At 41.3% G+C, this 19,322-nt stretch overlaps 1 protein-coding gene across 1 annotated transcript in view; it reads left to right on the top strand.

The window, feature by feature from the left end:
• The window catches only part of CMTM8 (CKLF like MARVEL transmembrane domain containing 8), a 48,423-nt gene that overhangs the window by 14,408 nt on the left and 14,693 nt on the right, over positions 1 to 19,322 (top strand). The gene's annotated exons all lie outside the window — the stretch shown is intronic.

Here is a 19,322-nt window from a genome sequence, read left to right on the forward strand (position 1 = left end):
TCTAGTAGGACAGTAAAGTGACACTTGGGCCTCTGGGACTAGGGACATAGTTGCCTTGGGATGTAGGAGATGTTGATTACTAAACTGGTGTTTGATAAGGTATTACCTTTTATCTTGTCCTGTTAAACGTATCCCCATTTAGCACTTTGGACTAGGCATTGTACTTGACTTCTTGGAGCTCTGAATGTACTGTTTATTGAAGTTGAGCTTGGAGACAGGAAGAAATCCACTTTGTATACCTCCTCACGAGAGCTGGGGACATCACAAGTTGATTAATCAAAAACTGGATTTCAAGTAAAGAGAGAGTGCCACCAACAAGGTCAATACTGTGTATGATGGAGGAACTGGAGGAAGAGGGTCAGATTTCAGAAGGGACCTAGTTTGATGTGCCACCAAAAGGCTCAAGTTGGGCCAAGCTACCACCAGACAAATGTAGTAGTGGTTTCTATACATGCTCAGTAAAGATAACTTTCCTACAAATGCCTGCTTGCCTGCCACATCACTTATTTTTAACACAGTGACAGTGATTTGTCTGTAAGAAGCTGCAGAGCACAGCAGGTAGCAGTGTGAATCATCGCACACATCACCCCCAGGTGCCCTGATTTTTGCAGACAAGAACCTAGCCCAGGTTTGGATCTGAAGGAAGCACGTGTTTGAGCTATACACAGATCTTGCCAACCAAGATGAGGAGTAAAGGAAGAAATTTAATCTTGTGTTATCTCATGTGGGAGCATGATAGAGAACTATAAGCCAGACTGAAGCGCACCACTGCCTTAGAAGTAGCAGCTCTTTGGAGCTGTAGAGACCATTGTTCTCCCACGTGCAATGAAACTATGAAGAACTTATGCACCCCCACAAAGGACAAATATGAGGGGGAAGAAATAGATCCCTATGTGACAGCATTGTGGATATCGGTGACTACATGCAATGCTGGAGATTTGGCAGACTTCCTCACTTCGGCTGAATGGGTTGTGGCACAAAGGACCACTGCCTGCCTGAGCTGTTGCTCCATGAGGGGATCTCATCTCAAATAGATCTCTGGACACAGCCTGTGCAGCAGAGGACTCAACACACGATAGAAAACTGTCGGAGTTCAAGCACCCACAGTGGTGCATGCTATGAGGTGGAGAAAGGAAGAACAGGGCAGTCAGGGGTCTGTACCCGTAGTGAGTTGCATCTACTGTGGTAGATAGCCTAAGTGGGTGAAACAAAAGTGCCCTGTGCTCAGACAACATCAGTGTGGGGAAATGGAACAATTTTTTTAGCTGCATGTGCAAGAACAGAGTTGGGCACTGGAGGGATTACAGTAGGGTCATACAGAAAATAGAAAACTGCAGAATGGAAATGATGACCTGTCAGAGGAAGCAAGTGACACAGTACAACTGCTCAACCAAAGAATTACCAGCTCTGGAAGAGGGCAGTCCAGAATGGATCCAACCTCTGGAAAGACACAGGAAAAGGTGAACTAATGGAGTTGTAAGTAGTGCAGTGGCTCCCAGATCATATGAAGTGAACACTCAGTAGGGACAAGTTTTATGACAAAACTGCAAGAGTCTACAAACCAACAAATAGAGTGGAGAAGCACAGGAAATCACTGCATGTGAATCATTGAAATGCACAAGTACCAGAGAGCATAGATGCTGAGACTAATTCTGTGGACAATCCTTCAGAGTAGGAGGAGAATTGAGAGAACCGATATGGAAAAGAGTGAAGGAGGCAGAAGTAGTGTGATCCAGGTCTGGTCACCTTTGAAGAAACTACGTTATCTTGGGAAGTATAGGCCTAATTGAGTCTGCTGTAAAGATGTGGCTCATCTAGGCTAAGTACAGTAACCTGTGGCCTACAGGTGTTTTGTGGAAACAGAAGTTCATTAGCTATTGTGTGTTGGTTTATAAAATGGGGGGGTAGGGAATGTAGTATGAGTAGGATTAGAAACAGAGGCTCGCGTTGCTTAAGATCACACAGGAGTTTGGTGGGACACCAGGGACTAAGGAGTACAAGCTGGTGCAAGATGATACTAAATAAACACAGGCCACTCAGTTGGTTACACAGGCCTCTATACATGCTTAATAAAGATCTTCTTACAAATACCTGCTTGTTGGGTCACTTACTGCTAATGAAACAAGTACCAACTTGTGCTAGGAATATAGTCACATTAGCTAGTACTGTTTAGTGTACTGTTTACATACGCTAGGATCACCCTGCACAAGAATAACAAACTAATTTCTAAGGTATGCCATAGTTCCTGGAGATGATATACTAGGAGTAATGTTTTTGAGAATGACACTGTGACATACCACTGTAATGTGTCATTCCCATAAATGCCTCTCTTTCTAAAGACATTAATTCAGAGTGCAACAGTTCAAGTATCTGTAGATATAGATAGATATATGAGGGAAAGAAGAGTATGGGTAAATGGCTGCATTTAATTTTTTTTTATTTTTTATTTTTCTAATCATGGTTTTCCAATGCAATTTGTTTAATCTGTGTTTGCCTGGGAGGAAAAAACCGCAAACATCGTGCTAGCAGGTGTTGATTCTGCTAGGAAAAGGTAAAATGGACACTAACTCATTGAGGTGGGTGTCTAATGTCCTCACCCAGATTTAGAGAGAGAGGACCTGTAGCAGCAAAAGCCAAAAAGGAAGGTCTAGGCTGAACTTTGTGTTTGTAATTTCTGGGTTAATAAAACCAAACCCTGAAAGCTGGTGAATGTTAGGAGAGCAGATTAGGAATATTAACTCTTTGCATCTTCACTTCGCTGTGTTTGAATGCCCGAGAAGGCATATCTAGATCACCACTGAAAATTGACTTTTAGGGCACATCTACATAGCAATTAAATACTTACAGTTGGCCTGGGTCAGCTGACTCAGGCTGCTTGTTGTAAAATTGCCGTGTAGATGTTCAGGCTTGGGCTGGTGTCTGAGCACTGGGACCCTAGGAGGCGGGAAGGTCCCAGAGCCCTGACTCCAGCCTGAGCCGCAACATCTACACTGCAAGTTTCTAGCCCTGCATCCTGAGCCCCATGAGCCTGAGTCAATTGCCCAGCCCATGCCACAGGTCTCTTATTCCAGGGTAGATATTCCCTCAGTATCCTTATTTTGATTTACATTCTCTTGACTGAAGTTTCTTCATGCCAGAAGCTTATTTTTATAAGCTAAGTGTTTAGTTCTTCATCAACACAAGGCCCACTGAAGCTGTTGCAGAGCATCACACACACATTACTAATTTATGACTTTGCTCCTGGGATCCTCAGTGTCAAGTATCCCACTGAGCTTTTCTTTGTTCTCCCATGCTAGATTGACGACTCTTGTGTTTATCACAAAAAGCAGGCTAGCTCTGCAACTTCTTCTTTGCAACTCTTTTGGCATAAAAATCAAATTATGGAGCACTGAATCAAGAAGGTCCTTAAAAGCATTACCGAGCTGCTATGCCTGGAGTTTATTTATATGCCTGTCAAGTCTGTCTAACTAGTTTTAACTCCTCTGCATTAATATTTTGCACTTACATAGACCCTTTTATCCCAAAGGATCCCAAAACCCTTTGCAAACATAAATTATGGAACTGTGGTAGTAGTTCTGTAATAAGCCTCTGTCCCAAATCTGGACCTTAGCGTCCAAAATCTGGGTGCTTAGCATGATCCTCCAAGCTTAATTACCAGCTTGGATCTTATCTTGCTGCCACCAATCAGGATTCTGAGTACCTGATAAGAGTTTATCTTGGTAACTCTCTGGTCTCCCCAAACCTTGGTTTATCTTGGTAACTCTCTGGTCTCCCCAAACCTTTCCCTGGGGGACCCCCAAGACTCAGATGCCCTGAGCCTCCAACAAAGGGAAATAACCCACTTCCCTTCCTGCTCTTTACTTCCTCCCAGATTTTCCCACCTGGGATATAGGAGATTTTCGCTGCTTCAATCCTTGAAACACAACACAGAGAGGACATTTACCTTCCCCCCTCCTTTCTTCTCCCTTCCAGTCTTTTCTGAGGCAGTACTCTGGCACAAGATCCTATCCCCTTGCCTTACTAGGAAAAAAAATCCAATAAGTTTTAAAAAAGAGAAAACAATTACTATCACTGCGTCAAAGATGACATAACACAGGGCTATTGCTTAAAGAAATCATGAATAATCAGCCTTATTCAAAAGATATCCAATTTAAACATTCCAGCAACTCCACACATGCAAAACAAATCATACCCTATTCTTTCCTTTTCATACTCACAACCTTGGGAAACGAGAAGGGTAGAAAGAAGCTGGAGATAGGCGAGGGGAAAAAAAAACCTCTTCCCTCATAGCCGAGAGAAAACAAATAGAACAGAACAAAGACAAACACACCCAGAAGTTCCCTCCCTCACTTTGAAAAATCCAGTTTCCTGATTGGTCCTCTGGTCAGATGTTTGGTTCCCTTTGTTAACCCTTTACAGGTAAAAGAAACATTAACCCTTAGCTATCTGTTTATGACAAGTTCTTAATAGCTTTCCACTAAAAGCTCAATTCCAGTCTTATCCTACCTTCCCTTTCTCAAAGTATGCCCTTTTTCTCTCAAAATTCCACATTTATGGTCTTTCCGAAGCTCATATTTTAATCAGAACTTAAGGTGAATGAGGGGAGAAAAGGTTTCTGAGATATGAGACTTTGGAAAATGAGATGTAATTCACTTTTTGAAAATTATTCAATAGTTCCTAGAAGCTCCAAGAGCTAGACACTCTATAAACACAAAGAGAGAGATGGTCTCTGCCCCATCTAAATAAGGCTTCTAACAGTCACTGGTTAATCCATATATAAAAAAACTTCTCTGTCTCGATTATTTTAAATTTGTTTTAGTCCTACAATCTCATCCAGACTACTTCAGATAAAATTGGATACTTATTTTAGGGGTTACTTGCTAGCGCTATAGTTAGTTTTTTTTGTTTTGTTTTTTGTCATGCTGTCAAATAAAATAAAAATACTATTAACCCTATTTTACAGATGAGGAAACTGCGACGTGGACAGATTAGGTGATTTGCTTAAGGTAATGCAGGAAGTTTGGTATCGAACCCATGTTTTGTGAGGCTAATCCTGTGCTTCATTCCCTTTTTGAGAATGAAGGCCAATTTAAAGCTGGTCAAAGAACAAAACTTGTTTGAAAAACCAATCTCCAAAAAGTTTTTACAGAAACTGTCATGGAAAAAAGTCACAGTAATTCAAAGATTGAATTTTAATTTTTTTAAAAAAAAATTCATCCAAATTTTGAAAAATTTGGGGAGAGAAATAAGAGGTTTATTTATCTATCTAAAAATAATAAAAGAGTGAGAAATTCATTAGCCTCTCCCCCAATATAAATATAATTACCAGCTCCAGTCCATATGTGTTTTGTTAGCTGTTCTAACCAGGCCTGCCCTTGGTACAAAGTAATCTACTATTTAATTAGTCTTAATCTATCAGAAAAAGACATGGTGGCAAAAAGGCCTGATTAGAAGATAAAGCTAGACAGAATTCAGACAAGAAATACATCTCAGATTTTTTTAAAATAGGGTACTTAACCATTAGAACAATTTATCTCAGGATGTGGTAGGGTTGCTACCACTTACACTCTTTAATTTGAAACTGGGATCTCTTTCTAAAAGACATGCTACATCTTAAACAAAATTTATGGGTTTGATTCAGAAAGTACTGGGTGAGTTTCTTTGGACAGTGTAATGTAGGAGGCAGAACAAATTATTATAATGACCCTTACTGTCCTTAAAATGTATTCATCCAAATTACTCCAGGAAAACAAGTAAAATATAGAATGTGTACAGCAAAGCCACCCATGCCCACCCTTTCTACATTGTCATCTAGTAATCCTCAATGTTTTCATGAAGGAAAACAATCTTTAAACGTGATGGCAAATAATTTTTCAGTTATGTATTTTTATGGCACATGAATTGCAATATAAGTGATGATGGTAAAGATTTATAATCCTGAGCCTGAAGCATCATGAGCATGGTGTCACATTTGAGTGGCAAGTATTTAATGCTTGTTCTAATCTCGTCTTCATGGAGTCTTATGAGAATAGATCCATAAATGCTCAGCTATTTCAGTTATAGGGGCATATGTAAGTACTGAGATAGGCAGGAATAGGCCCATATCCAGACTCGCTTTCACATTTGTTCTCTCCCTTTACATATAAAGCTAGCTTATTTTTACAAGGGGAACTATGATTGAGCTTTGGGGGTGATGTGATTTCCTTTTGCTTGGGACAGCAAGTCTGACTATGGGTCAGGATAGAGAGAGACAGACAATTTGGAAATGGAAAGATCTTTGTATTTAATCACACTTCTTTAAAAAGCAAAGTAACAACAAATTATTCTAAACAAATCATATTTTAAAGGTAGAATACAATGACAGGCTTCATTAGCAGATACTTGCTTTTAATTTTCCATTATGTCATAGATAGCTTTGTAGGGGTAGAAAAAGAACAGTTAGTCCCATAAAATATTTGTAAAGGTTTTCCTATATTAAGAACTGTTGAGATCCATGAAACAATACTGGTTTCTGCTAAATATAGGCATCTCTATTTACATGGCCTAACAGGAAGGTGGAGATTTAAAAATAACAAAGAATCAATGACTTTATTAATAAAGCAGCTGTATAGAGCATTGTTCTCTTGAAGAAAGTTTTTTAAATATTGTTTAAACAAAGTTGATTGCATAAATAAAGCTCAGCTCTTCAGTCACAAACCACCATTGTTAGGAATTCTTTTAAAAAGAACTGTGCTAATGTATATACAAACACTTAATGGCAAAACTGCGGCAAAACTATTACTGGAAGAATATAGTGGGGAGGAAGGGGACTGGCGAGGGGAAGAAGTATTATTGCTGTAATTATTTCTCAATTTATCGTCAGAATAAGTGGAATAGGAAGCAGGAGGAGCCAGCTTTTCTTGTAATATATACAAAATCTTTAAAATAATCTAAACCAGTTTCGACCACCTAATTAAGAAAGCAGTTGTGATTTACATCCCAATGGGAATTCAGTATCCTGAATATGCATATGGGGGCGGTGTAGGGGAGAGGCAAGATATGTTTTATAACATAGGCTCTTAACAAGGAAGAGGGGGATGGGGATGACTGCCAACAGCCAGATGTAATTAGGAGGGACAAGATCAAGGAAAAAGAACACATCTAGGAACCGTTAGTCCTTTCCAGTTATACACATTTAATAAAATATGCCATATTCCCTCAACAAACAGGAATTGAATACTTTTAATATTCCAATTTTTGTAAAAGCCATATGCAGCCAAAAGCACATTATCCCATTTCCCTAAAGGAGAGTAAGTTGCAGTTTTAACCTTCCCTACCCCCAATTTAGAACCTGCCCTGCACACACAATTTGCCACCAGGAATTTAATTTAACAAATTTTTATAAACCATCCAATTTTTCCATTGGAAGTGTTAGGGGATTTCACTCCCAACACGCTTCTGAAAGCCTCTAGAAAACTCTGTAATGAATCTGTGTTGCAGACCACATGCACAGAATTTGTGTGCATCACAGATGTACACCCAGGGATCTTGGACCAGAACCCTGGTCTTCATCTCCAGAAGCACAGCCTCTACCACTTGACCTTAGGCTCTAATACTGCTCCTGCAGAAACCTCTATATCTTCTCTGTGGGCCAGTACTAGAAAAACATTATACACTTAATCATACACACAAAACTAGTACATTACACCTATCCTATCTTTTATTTAATCTTCAGGTCGTCTTTCTCAGCAGTTCCAGCTGAGACTAAAAACCTTTGAGTTTCCAATGTGAGAACTCAAACTTTGTATGGCAAGGGACTCTTTCTAAATGTGAAAAAAATAAATTTCTATCCGAACTCCACTCCAAATCCAGATCTCAAAATGAGAGGTAAATGTGAAATTTTTACAAGTTGCCTGTGCGGCTCTTCTATTTTGTTACACCTGGACCTTTTGCCAATGATGTTCCCGCGCTGGCCAAACTAATAAAAGGCAGTGGCTTAAATATCAGTGTTGGCCGTCACCTAGCTTGCAAGTAAAGGGTTTTCAGCTAGCCATTGAATGTCCACTGTCGCTACCATTGCAGAGAAGCAGCAGTGTGAGCTCTTTCCCTCACTGCCAGTGAGGAGCTGATAGAGCCCACCAATGTACCACCTTCAAACATGCATTTTACTTGTATTGCATGGAGATATTTAAGAATTAGTGCTGATCCTGAACAAAATCATGTGATATAGATTGAAGTTACTGAAGATGGGAGTAATGACAAGTCAGCTCCCCAAATTGAAATATAATGTGTTTTGTTCTTTGGAGAAACCAGCTACAACTTTGGAATGAAAATGATAATGCATTTTGGAGATTTATGTTAAAAATAAACAAATTCAGGTGCTGCTGCTGATTTTTACTTCATCTTATTTTTTTTTAACCTGAATTTTCTAATGTACGATGCCTTTTTCCCCCTCAATTTTTCTTGAGACTGAAGTTGTTTGTATCAAATCTTTGTTGCATGCTCTCTTCCATCAAAATCACATCAATGGTATGTATAAATACAATACTTTTAAAATATTTACATATGGTGTATGTATGTAATATGCTATAGAGCAGGGGTAGGCAAACTACAGCACGCATACCGAAGGCAGCACACGAGCTGATTTTCAGTGGTACTCACACTGCCCAGGTGCTGGCCACCGGTCTGGGGCGCTGTGCATTTTAATTTAATTTTTAAATGAAGCTTCTTAAACATTTTGAAAACCTTATTTACTTTACATACAACAATAGTTTAGTTATATATTATAGACTTATAGAAAGAGACCTTCTAAAAACGTTAAAATGTATTACCAGCACACGAAACCTTAAATTAGAGTGAATAAATGAAGACTCGGCACACTACTTCTGAAAGATTGCTGATCCCCGGGGGTGGGTGGGCGGGTGTGTGTGTGTAAAATTATGGTGCTTAGTAAAAATCTTTAAAATCTACCTTTGGAAACACTAAAGAGAGAATTTCGGCACAAGGTAACTGTGCTGAAATTTTTATTTATTTTTGAGTCTAATATCCCTGTCTTGCTTTAAATTTGTTTCTCTGCCACTAAAAAGCGAAGCATGACAGGTTACTTCTAGTTTTCAGGAGTTATTCAGTGGAATTCCTATTGTGGGCTGCAGCCCACAATATTTGCCTTACTAATGCCGTTTCACCCAAGTGTGTCAGGAAAATGTAGCTACACTAAAAGCTGAACTCTCTAAATCTATCAGATTAATCACCTTCTCCTTGTTAAGTAATCTACAAATGTGAGATGGGGGAGGGAGGTTGTAATTACCATAGTGACCCACCGTGGAGGTGGAAGGAAAAGGGAGGAAGCACTATTCCTTTCATTCACATCTGTCATGATCATTAGGGAATGGACCGGACAATCGCCTTGTAATAAGGTCAGGTTTAGAGATTAATGGGGATGGAGGCTACAGCATTCTAAATGTTCTACCACCAAGTGCCCTTCCAGAGGGAGAGTGGGGAAGAATAGTGCTTTTCCCTATGAAGCTGACCGTTATTCATCAGCAACATTCCACCCCATCCCTCTTGCTTTTTGCATTCAAACGTGTCATAGATGAGCATGGTGTTGATAGCAATATCAATTCACTTGTAATTAGTCATCTGCAGTTTAGCCTTCTATATTAGAAAATGAACTGCAGTCAAATCTAAATGATGTGTGAGGACCCATTCTTTATGCGCCCCAACTGGAAAAATATTTTGCTGGATATTGAGCTCTTTGGGGTAGAGACCAGGCCTTATTCTTTATTTTGAAAAGAGGCACGAGTGTCCTATCTAAATATTTAATAATTAATACTGCAATGTTATCTAAGGTCTCGTCTACACCACCTCACAGTGTGATATGCAGAGCTCACCAAAGTGGTGCACGCTAACTGCCCTGTGTGAATGCTGATGGAGGGAACTAAAAGGTAGCTAGTTCACATTAATGTAGCCCTCTTTCAAACTGTCCAGGGAGTCTGGTCTGGGAGGTGTCTCTGGTGGGAGCGGTGGTGGGGAAACGAGTCCCACCCAGTCTCTCACCCCAGACCAGCCCTTGAAGATGGGTAAAAAGCAGTAATTGAAGCTGTCAGTGACCAGCCAGATTAGGGGCTTCAGCTCCTGGGCCCCCTCCCCGCAATACTCAGCTCTCTATTTCCCAGAACCCTGGGCCGCCATCTCCTCCACTTCTGAGCCTGCTCCGGAAGGAGAGATGGTGACTTGGCAAGGATGCTCAAGTGAATTTATATTAGTGTCTATGGCTGGGGGTGGGAGGCTGATGCTTTCCCCCCCCCCCCCTTGATGCAGAGGTGCAACAAGACTTTTCTGAAGTAGCGGGGACATGTCATGCCCTGATGCAAAGTTTGAGCCTCATTAGGAAGACCCGGTCCCTGTCTCCAAAAAAGCTTATAAACTAAGGCATGTGACTTTTTATGGTCCTTTGGATGAATACTTAAAATACTATATATAATTGGGAGTGACTTTCTGTTTTGTGTGTAGAATTATTAATTTTATATACAGGGCTGTTGCCCCAAGAGGACAACCAGCTTGTTAAGTAGCTAATCAAGAGACTGCCATTGCAGAAAGCTCTTAGGCACCCCATTCCCCTTAGCAAAAATAATTGCTTCAGGATTTTGATGCATACTGAATGCTGATTGGCTGGTGAGGAGGGACTGGTTTACTGTACTTTGTACTGTGAAGTACTTGTATTAAATTTCACATTTAACAATAGACTGATTTATATGAGGCTTAGAACAGAAGATGGATAGGCTGAGCAATTGCGTCACTGTAGCTGATTAGGAAAATCTCACTGTCATAATTTACTCTGGAACTCTGACACTGCTCCAAAAGAAGTATAAATTAAATGTATACTTAAAATAGATTTAAGAAATTTTCCCTCTGGAATTTGATCACGTGGTTTTTACTGTACTTAGTTTAATTCCTGAAAGCTCTTTTCTCCAAGATAATGACTTGATCAATCTCTAGACTGATCTCTGGTTCATTTATTCACTATGGACAGTCTTTCATCCACATTTTCACAAGGGAGATTATATATAATCTTATGCTCCGATGACGAAATGTGGATGAAAGACTGCCCGTATGGGATATATCCAGTTCCACGAAGGGACTTACGTGCTATGATGCTTAGCACTGAAATTCCTAGCTTTCTGACACCTAGAAAATCACAAGAACAAAACTGTGATCCACAAAGCCCAAGTTAGGCACCTAGCCTCCCTATACACTGAGTGGGGCAAGATAGGATGCCTTAGAATGCAATTCACAAAAGCCAGCACTGTAGGTGGGGAGCCATTTAAACTACCCGATGGGAGATGCCAGCCAGAGGGGTGTATCTTAAGCCCTGATCCTTTCATGAAATCACCTAAGGGCTGTGGGAGGTGCTTGTTCCCTCTTAGCGATCCACAGACAGGAGCCTGTCTCCTGGAGTCAGGAGGCTTAGGCGCTTAAGTATTGCGGGAATGTGGCCTTATTCAGTTGTATCTAGTGTTTTGATCCACATACAGTAAATCATATATACATGTAAACTAGCACTTGTATATTACAGGTATTTTAAGACTTGGCTCTGAATTTTTTTATAAAAATAATTCTAGTAGTGTTTTTCTTTTAACAGGGAAAAGAAAAACTGTCACACTTTCAGTGCTATACTAAAATGTTCCATAATCTATCTTAAAAAAAGAGCAGTGATTGTGCTCTCTCTAGTGGTTAAACAAGAAGTTGTTTTTATGTTACGTACAATACCAAGAGGATGGTGGGAGTTGGATTCAAAAACCCTCCTTGGAGAAGCTATTTGAATAGTGTTTCTGAGGGGAAAAAACATTATACAATATCTAGCACACACCTTCCTCTCCCCACCACCCAAATGTCACAGGTACCCCTTCTGTGTCCCATCTTGTATGAAAAATAAAGGACAAAGGTGTTTTGTTTTGGGGGGATGGGGCTTAGGGGCAACATCCTACAAAATTGTATTCGTGGTACAGGATGGTGTGTATCAATGTCTGACCCATTCTGTTAACATTGATAGGAATTCTACTCTTAAATCAGATCAAATACTCCCTGTTGGATACAGGTTGTGTGGGATGTTTACCACGAAATAAGGGAAGTCCCTGAAAATGCAGCATTGGTGGTCTTTTCTCACTATGTAGTGGCCCAGTGGACTTCAGACTCTCTAGTCCTCCCCTCCCCAAAGGCCAGAAATATTGACCGAGGGTGCCACAAGGCAGCCAAGATGAGTGAGTGACAGCTCCCCAATGGAAGAGGAGGAGCTACCAGGACTTCCTGCACCCCTGGAGAAAGAGCCTGAGGAAGAGGAAAGGGGAGTGGGAGAGGCAGATTAGCTTCAGCTGCCCCTGCTGTGTCTCAGCTGGCAGATTTGGTCTCAGGAAAGAGATCTGGTGCCTCATTTCCTCACTGCTAGATTCAGGCCATGTCTAGGTTTCTTGCATGTTAGCAGCTGCAGGAAATCACTCCTCCACCAAATGAACAGACCTGCTGGTAGCACTTTCAGGTGCTTTCTATTGTGCCCTCTGTCCATACTAGTGCTGACCCTGTATGTATCCCACAATGCACCTGCACATGGGAGCCCTTAAAGGATCCCTTGGATGCACTTCTGGGATGGAAAAGTGTGATAAGTTTCAGGCAACTGTGCCACGCTTTTCATTTTATGAAACTGGGTGAAACCTGGACTTCCCCCCCATTGTTTCTGCTACGATGAGTGGGGTTTTTTTGGGAGAGGGGGTTGTGTTGTGTGTGTATGTGTTGTGGGTTGTATTTTTAGGATGTCTGAACAGCGATTTTAAATTACATTGCTGAGCCAACAAGTGAATGCAAAAGGGAAATGACATCCATTTTAGTGAGAGAGAAAAAGTGAATGAGAGATCTTTTACTGGACCAACTTCCGTTGATGGAAAGGAGAAGCTTTCAGGCTTCACAGAGGTCATCTTCAGGGCTCACCAACAGAAGTTTGGTCCAATAAATATTTCCTCTCCTACCTTGTCTTTCTCATATCTTGGGACCAACACAGCTACAACACTACAAACCATGGAAGATACCAGTTTTAAAGTGGAGCATTACAGCATTTGTAACATGGGTGTCGTAGGGCAGTTCAAGGATGGTACATTCACATAATCCACTTCTTGCTTTTTAGTAAGTTTGCTGTTGTGATTTGTGCGTGTGCGCTTGCGCGCTCTCTCACATGCACAGATTCAGTCTCATATTTCCAGTATCGCTGTAAACAGCCAGATTTAGCCATCCAAGTTCTAACTCATACATAGTTTCATCCTCGATGGGACCCATGACATATGACTAGCTGCTTGTCATACCAACAGTGCTACAAAACTTTTCATTTAAAAAGTGGGTCAAAATCTTCATACTTAGGTGCCTAAAATTGTCTGATTTAGGGTATGTCTACACTATGGGATTATTCCAATTTTACAGAAACTGCTTTTTTAAAGCAGATTGTATAAAGTCGAGTGCACGCGGCCATACTAAACACATTAATTCGGCGGTGTGTGTCCATGTACCAAGGCTAGTGTCAATTTCCGGAGCGTTACGATGTGGGTAGCTATCCCATAGCTATCCTATAATTCCTGCACTCTCCCCCACCCATTGGAATTCTGGGTTGAGATCCCAATGTATGATGGGGCAAAAACAGTGTCGCGGGTGATTCTGGGTAAATGTCGTCACTCAATCCTTTCTCCGTGAAAGCAACGGCAGACAATCATTTCGCACCCTCTTTCCCTGGATTGCCCTGATAGACGCCATAGCATGGCAACCATGCAGCCCGTTTAGCCTTTTGTCACTGTTACCGTATGTGTACTGGATGCTGCTGACAGACGTGGTATTGCAGTGCTACACAGCAGCATTCATTTGCCTTTGCAAGGTAGCAGAGATGGTTACCAGTCCTTTTGCACCGTCTGCTGTGTCTTCTGGGTTCTGGTGCCTCCTGAGGTCGGCGGGGGCGCATGGGATCAAGGGAATGACTCCCAGGTCATTTCCTTCTTTCTATGTTTTGTCTAAATAGTCTACCTGCCTAGTCATATGGGCAGTCTTACTAGAGAACAGAGAGCACAGCCGCCTGGGTCAGAGCCCCGATCATCTGCAGAAATGATTGACGCTGCATGCCATTCTAGGGGTGCCCCTGCAACAACCACCTGTTGCTTCCCTCCTCCCAAACCCTCTAGGCAGTGGCAGTATCCCCCATTTGTGTGATGTAAGTATGAATGCTAGGGAATAGAAAACTGACTTGTTCTTGAGATTAATATGAGGGGAGGCAGCCTTCCGCTGGCATGAAAGTCCGAATTCTTCATTAGACTGAAGGCGGGGGGGAGGAGCTAGCTCCAGCTTGTAGGATGAGGATGGTTACCAGCTTTGTACGCATCTGCCTTCTTGAAAGAAGTGCTAAAGAGAAGGAATGCGGGGAGTCTCTCCATTTTTACCAGGGCCCACCGGCCGACTCACCGAGGCCAGCCAGGAGCACTCAGGGGTGAATGATGTGTTTTCCAAGCCTTTTGTAAGCTGCCATCAGGAAGGTAAGGGGAGGGTGCTGCTGATTCAGCGCTGCGCAACGTCTTTACCAGCAGCATCCATGTGACACACGGTGACATTGAAAAAGGTGAGAGACTTTTTTTCTTCTTTTTTCTTTCTGTGTGTGAGGGTGGCAATTGACGAAGTATACCCTGCCACCTTGGACATGTTTTTGACCCTTCAGGCACTGGGAGCTCAGCCAAGAATGCAAATGCTTTTTGGGGACTGTGGGATAGCTGGAGTCCTCAGTCCCCCCTCCCTCCCTCCCTCCATGAGCATCCATTTGATTCTTTGGCCTTCCGTTACACTTGTCACGCAGCACTGTGTTGAGTTGTTGCTGTGGCCTCTGTCTGGAAATTTTTTCAAATGCTTTAGCATTTAGTCTTCTGGAACTGAGCTCTGATAGAACAGACTTGTCTCCCCATAAAGTGATCAGATCCAGTATCTCCTGTACAGTCCATGCTGACCAGCGCTCCACGCTGGGCAAACAGGAAATGAAATTCAAAAGTTCACGAGGCTTTTCCTGTCTACCTGGCCAGTGCATCCGAGTTCAGACCGCTGTCCAGAGCGGTCACAATGGTGCACTGTGGAATTCGCCCGGAGACCAATACCGTCAAATTGCGGCCACACTAACCCTAATCCAACATGGCAATACCGATTTCAGTGCTACTCCCCTTGTCAAGGAGGAGTACAGATATCGGTATTAAGAACCCTTTATATCGAAATAAAGGGCTTTGTTGTGTGGACGGGTGCAGGGTTAATTCGGTTTAATGCTGCTAAATTTGGTATAAACGCGTAGTGTAGCCCAGGCCTTAGTGAGGTGGTGACTTCAGCAGGTGCTGAAGGTACAGAAAATCAGGACACTCATTTAGGGATACGTACGTAGGTGCCTAATTTTAGGGACCCATGTTTGAAAATGTTGGCCTTGTTAAAAAGTGCTTTCCTCCTTATAGTGTCTGCTTGCTACTTAAACATACAGTATTAATATATTTTGTATGTTTAATGCATGCAAGTAATGGAGGTACCTAACCAGGGAACAGCTAAAGTATCACAACATTTGAGATCATAGGTAAAATCCTAGACCTTAATGCACATTGAGGAAAAATTACCTGCCCATATGATGCACTGCAGAGCAAAATCTCTACACCTTATTAGAACTGGCAAAACGAGACCAAACTCACAAAGCACTTACCCTTTACAGCCCATAGCCTCTCTCGCTAGCTCACACATGCATTGGTTTCTTCTTTTCTTGCTAACTTTTTTCAGAATTCTTTTTTGCTCTAGGATCCCAGAGTTGTTATACAATTATAAATAAGCCTGTTATTCTGTATTATTAACTTCTAAATTTAAAGCAAATATTTAGCTAATATTACACTCCAGAGTATCTGGTCATAATCTGCAGTGTTCTCAAGTATGGAGCTTTCAGCCCCCTGTCTCATGGTGCGTCTGAAGTAGTTCAGTCCTATGTTATTATATACACACTGAATTAAGCAATGTGAAAAGGCCCCCTACGTGCCTTGGTTGCTACCCTCTTCTTTATGGTACCTATCTGTTGTTGGTGAAATTCTGTGCTCTGACACACGAGATAGCGTTTGAGGATAGTCCAGCTCTCCCCAGCTGAGACTTGTTATCTAGTCTGCAGGAGGAACTACAAAAGCAAAGTATTCTGTACTTTAGCAGATGCATGAGTGCAGCCAGTTTCTAACCAATCCACTGAAAGAACAAGTGCCCCAATGTCAGGAACAAACAGTATATTATGAGACGGGCTCTCATCATTGCGGAAACTCTTAACTACTTAGCATGCTGAGCTCAATATGAAGATGGGAACAATGAAAGCGCTTGTTCTAGTCTCTCTATCCTATATATCTATGTTGTTTTGACTTCTTAGATGTTTTGCTAAATGCTGACTGCCACTATGAGCTCAACCAATTTACAGTACCAATCTACATCTGCAGTAAACCCATTTGCTGCATAACTTAACAAAACAGAGTTATGGTTCCCAGTGTGAGTCAGTGACCGTGAAATGGTCTGACCTTTTAGTTCTAATCTAGACCTCTGAAATACTATTTCAGTCTGTCAGCTCCTATAATATACAGTAACCATCTCCTGATCCAACTGAAAATGTCAAATATACTCCAATACTAAATTATTGTCGTTCTGATTAATATGAACAAATAACCTTTTAGAGTGTATATCTTACAAGTTTCCTGGAATATTATCTGTTCTGAATCTTAATTACTACTTAAACAAATTGCTTTACCACTGATCGGGACTAGCAAAGGAATAATAAAATACAAATTCAAAATCCATTCTTTGAAATGCATGCCAAACAAGAATTAAAATGCACACGTTCCTGAGAGAACTGAGTAATATCTATTAAAAATACTGCTGGAAAAACAGTGATCAGCCAAAAAAGAATATAAACTAGCTAATATGTTTTGCTAGGTGCATTTTGTGATTGTATAAGATTAACATACTTGATAACCTGAAAAGTTTTTTAAATAATATACTGTTTGTTTGTATTTTTTTTAACCATAGCACAAAAGATTTTATGTAGAAAATGGGGGTCCCATTATTGGTCATCCTATGTATGTTGAATTAGGCCTTAGGAAATTTTTTTTGTAAGAAACAAAAATATGCAAAAAGCAGTAAGGCCCAAATCTGCAAAGGGACTTTGACATTTGCTGAGCATTGTGGTGCCTAGAAAATCACAAGAACACTGTGATCCACAAAGCCTGAGTTAGGTGCCTAGACTGCTGTACAATTAATCGAGAGAGAGAGGCACCTTAGAACAAGATCTGTAAAATCAGCACGTTTGTTGGGGAGCTGCCTACGCAGCTAAGCAATAAAGATGTCAATTGGAGGGGAATGTGCTAAGCTTCATCCCTCTCAGAGATAGAAGCTGGTTGGCCGGGGCCCCCGAAGCGGTGATGGGTGGCTCTCCCTGGGGGTGCTGGCCCGAGCAGCAGCGCGCATGCCCAGAGGCAGAAGCACAGGCATCTACAGGGTTATGCAGCAGCTATGGGGGCATTTTGCAGATCAGTGATGCCTAAAAATGGGATGCAAGTGCTTCAAAATTAGACTTAAGGTGTAATCTATGATTGTTCTTAGGTGCCTAGGGCCTATTTTAAAAGCTGTCAGAAACTAACACACTTTTGGCAAGTAGATAATGCTGTACTCTTATCAGGTTTTTTTGGGCTCTTCCTCAATGTTTTTGTTCTTGGTATGTTGCCAATAATTAGGTCCATGTTAAAATGGGGTTCAGACAATTACTTGTTAAACCTATATCACAATTATTTATTGATATAACTTTTCTAGGTAATAAATTTTGAATAGTGGTGACTAGACACAAAAATACATTTTGTACCCCAAGAAAGAGAAGCCGATAATGAAATTAAATCGGCTAAACAGATTTTTTAAAGTGGTTGCTGTATTAGCATTTGATTGTTGGTATTAATGTAGTCAACCGTAGTTTGTGCAACTTAAGGCATTAGATAACCGAGTTGCTGCAGCTTGTAGAATGCTGTCAGAACTAGAAGTAGAAAGAAGTATCTGAAACCCTGATATTCAGCTGGTAACATTTATAAAAGGATAACGATACAGGGTGACCAGATGTCTCATTTTTACAGTCCTGTTCTTTGGGACTTTCTCTTATATGAGGCCTATTACACACACACACACACACACACACACACACACACACACACACACACACACACACACACACACACACACACACACACACACACACACACACTCTCTCTCTCTCTCTCTCTCTCTCTCTCTCTCTCTCTCTCTCTCTCTCTCTTTTTCATGCTGCTTGAAATGTTTGTTGGGCAATGCTGACCTCCAGTGGTAGGAGATGCTAATCACAGGTTGTTATATCTATCTTACAGAGATATTCCAGGACTAAGTACAGTACTTTATTTAAAAGCCACTATGGATGTAGACGCCGTCTACACCAACATTCCACACAAATATGGACTACAAGCCATCAGAACCAGCATCCCCAATAATGTTACGACAAACCTGGTGGCTGAATTTTGTGACTTTGTCCTCACCCACAACTATTTCACATTTGGGGACAATATATACCTTTAAGTCAGTAGCACTACCATGGATACCTGCATGGCCCCACAGTATGCCAACATTTTTATGGCTGACTTAGAACAACGCTTCCTCAGCTCTCGTCCCCTAACGCCCCTACTCGCTCTACATTGATGACATCTTCATCATCTGCACCCATGGAAAAGAAGCCCTTGAAGAATTTCACCATGATTCCACCATTAACCTCAGCCTGGACCAGTTCACACAAGATATCCACTTCCTGGACACTACAGTGCTAATAAGCGATGGGCACATAAACACCACCCTATGCAGGAAACCTACTGACCGCTATACTTACCTACGTGCCTCCAGCTTTCATCCAGACCACATCACACGATCCAAGTGATTTTATGGACTCAATCCTGCACCATTGAAGTCAGTGGGAGCATGGCCACTTAATTGCATTAGAGCAGGAACAAACCTGATGGAAGTGAAACCGTGGGAAAACTATCTGATTCTTCTGCATTTTTCCCAATTGTATAAATATGCAATGGGCAGGAGAAACATCATCTTGTTCCATTTCTCCCTATTAGGTGACTTGCAGGGGAGTCTGAGTGGTGTGGAACAGGGAAGAAATCAAAATTCTTTTCTTTTAAAATATAAGAAATTTAGGTCCAGATTCTGGCCTTGCTAAAATTATTTACCATTGTGAAGAACTTAAAATTATATTCTTCTCTGTAATT

Source organism: Chelonoidis abingdonii, chromosome 2 (assembly GCF_003597395.2).
Source record: "Chelonoidis abingdonii isolate Lonesome George chromosome 2, CheloAbing_2.0, whole genome shotgun sequence".
In the NCBI taxonomy this organism is placed as follows: Eukaryota; Metazoa; Chordata; order Testudines; family Testudinidae; genus Chelonoidis; species Chelonoidis abingdonii.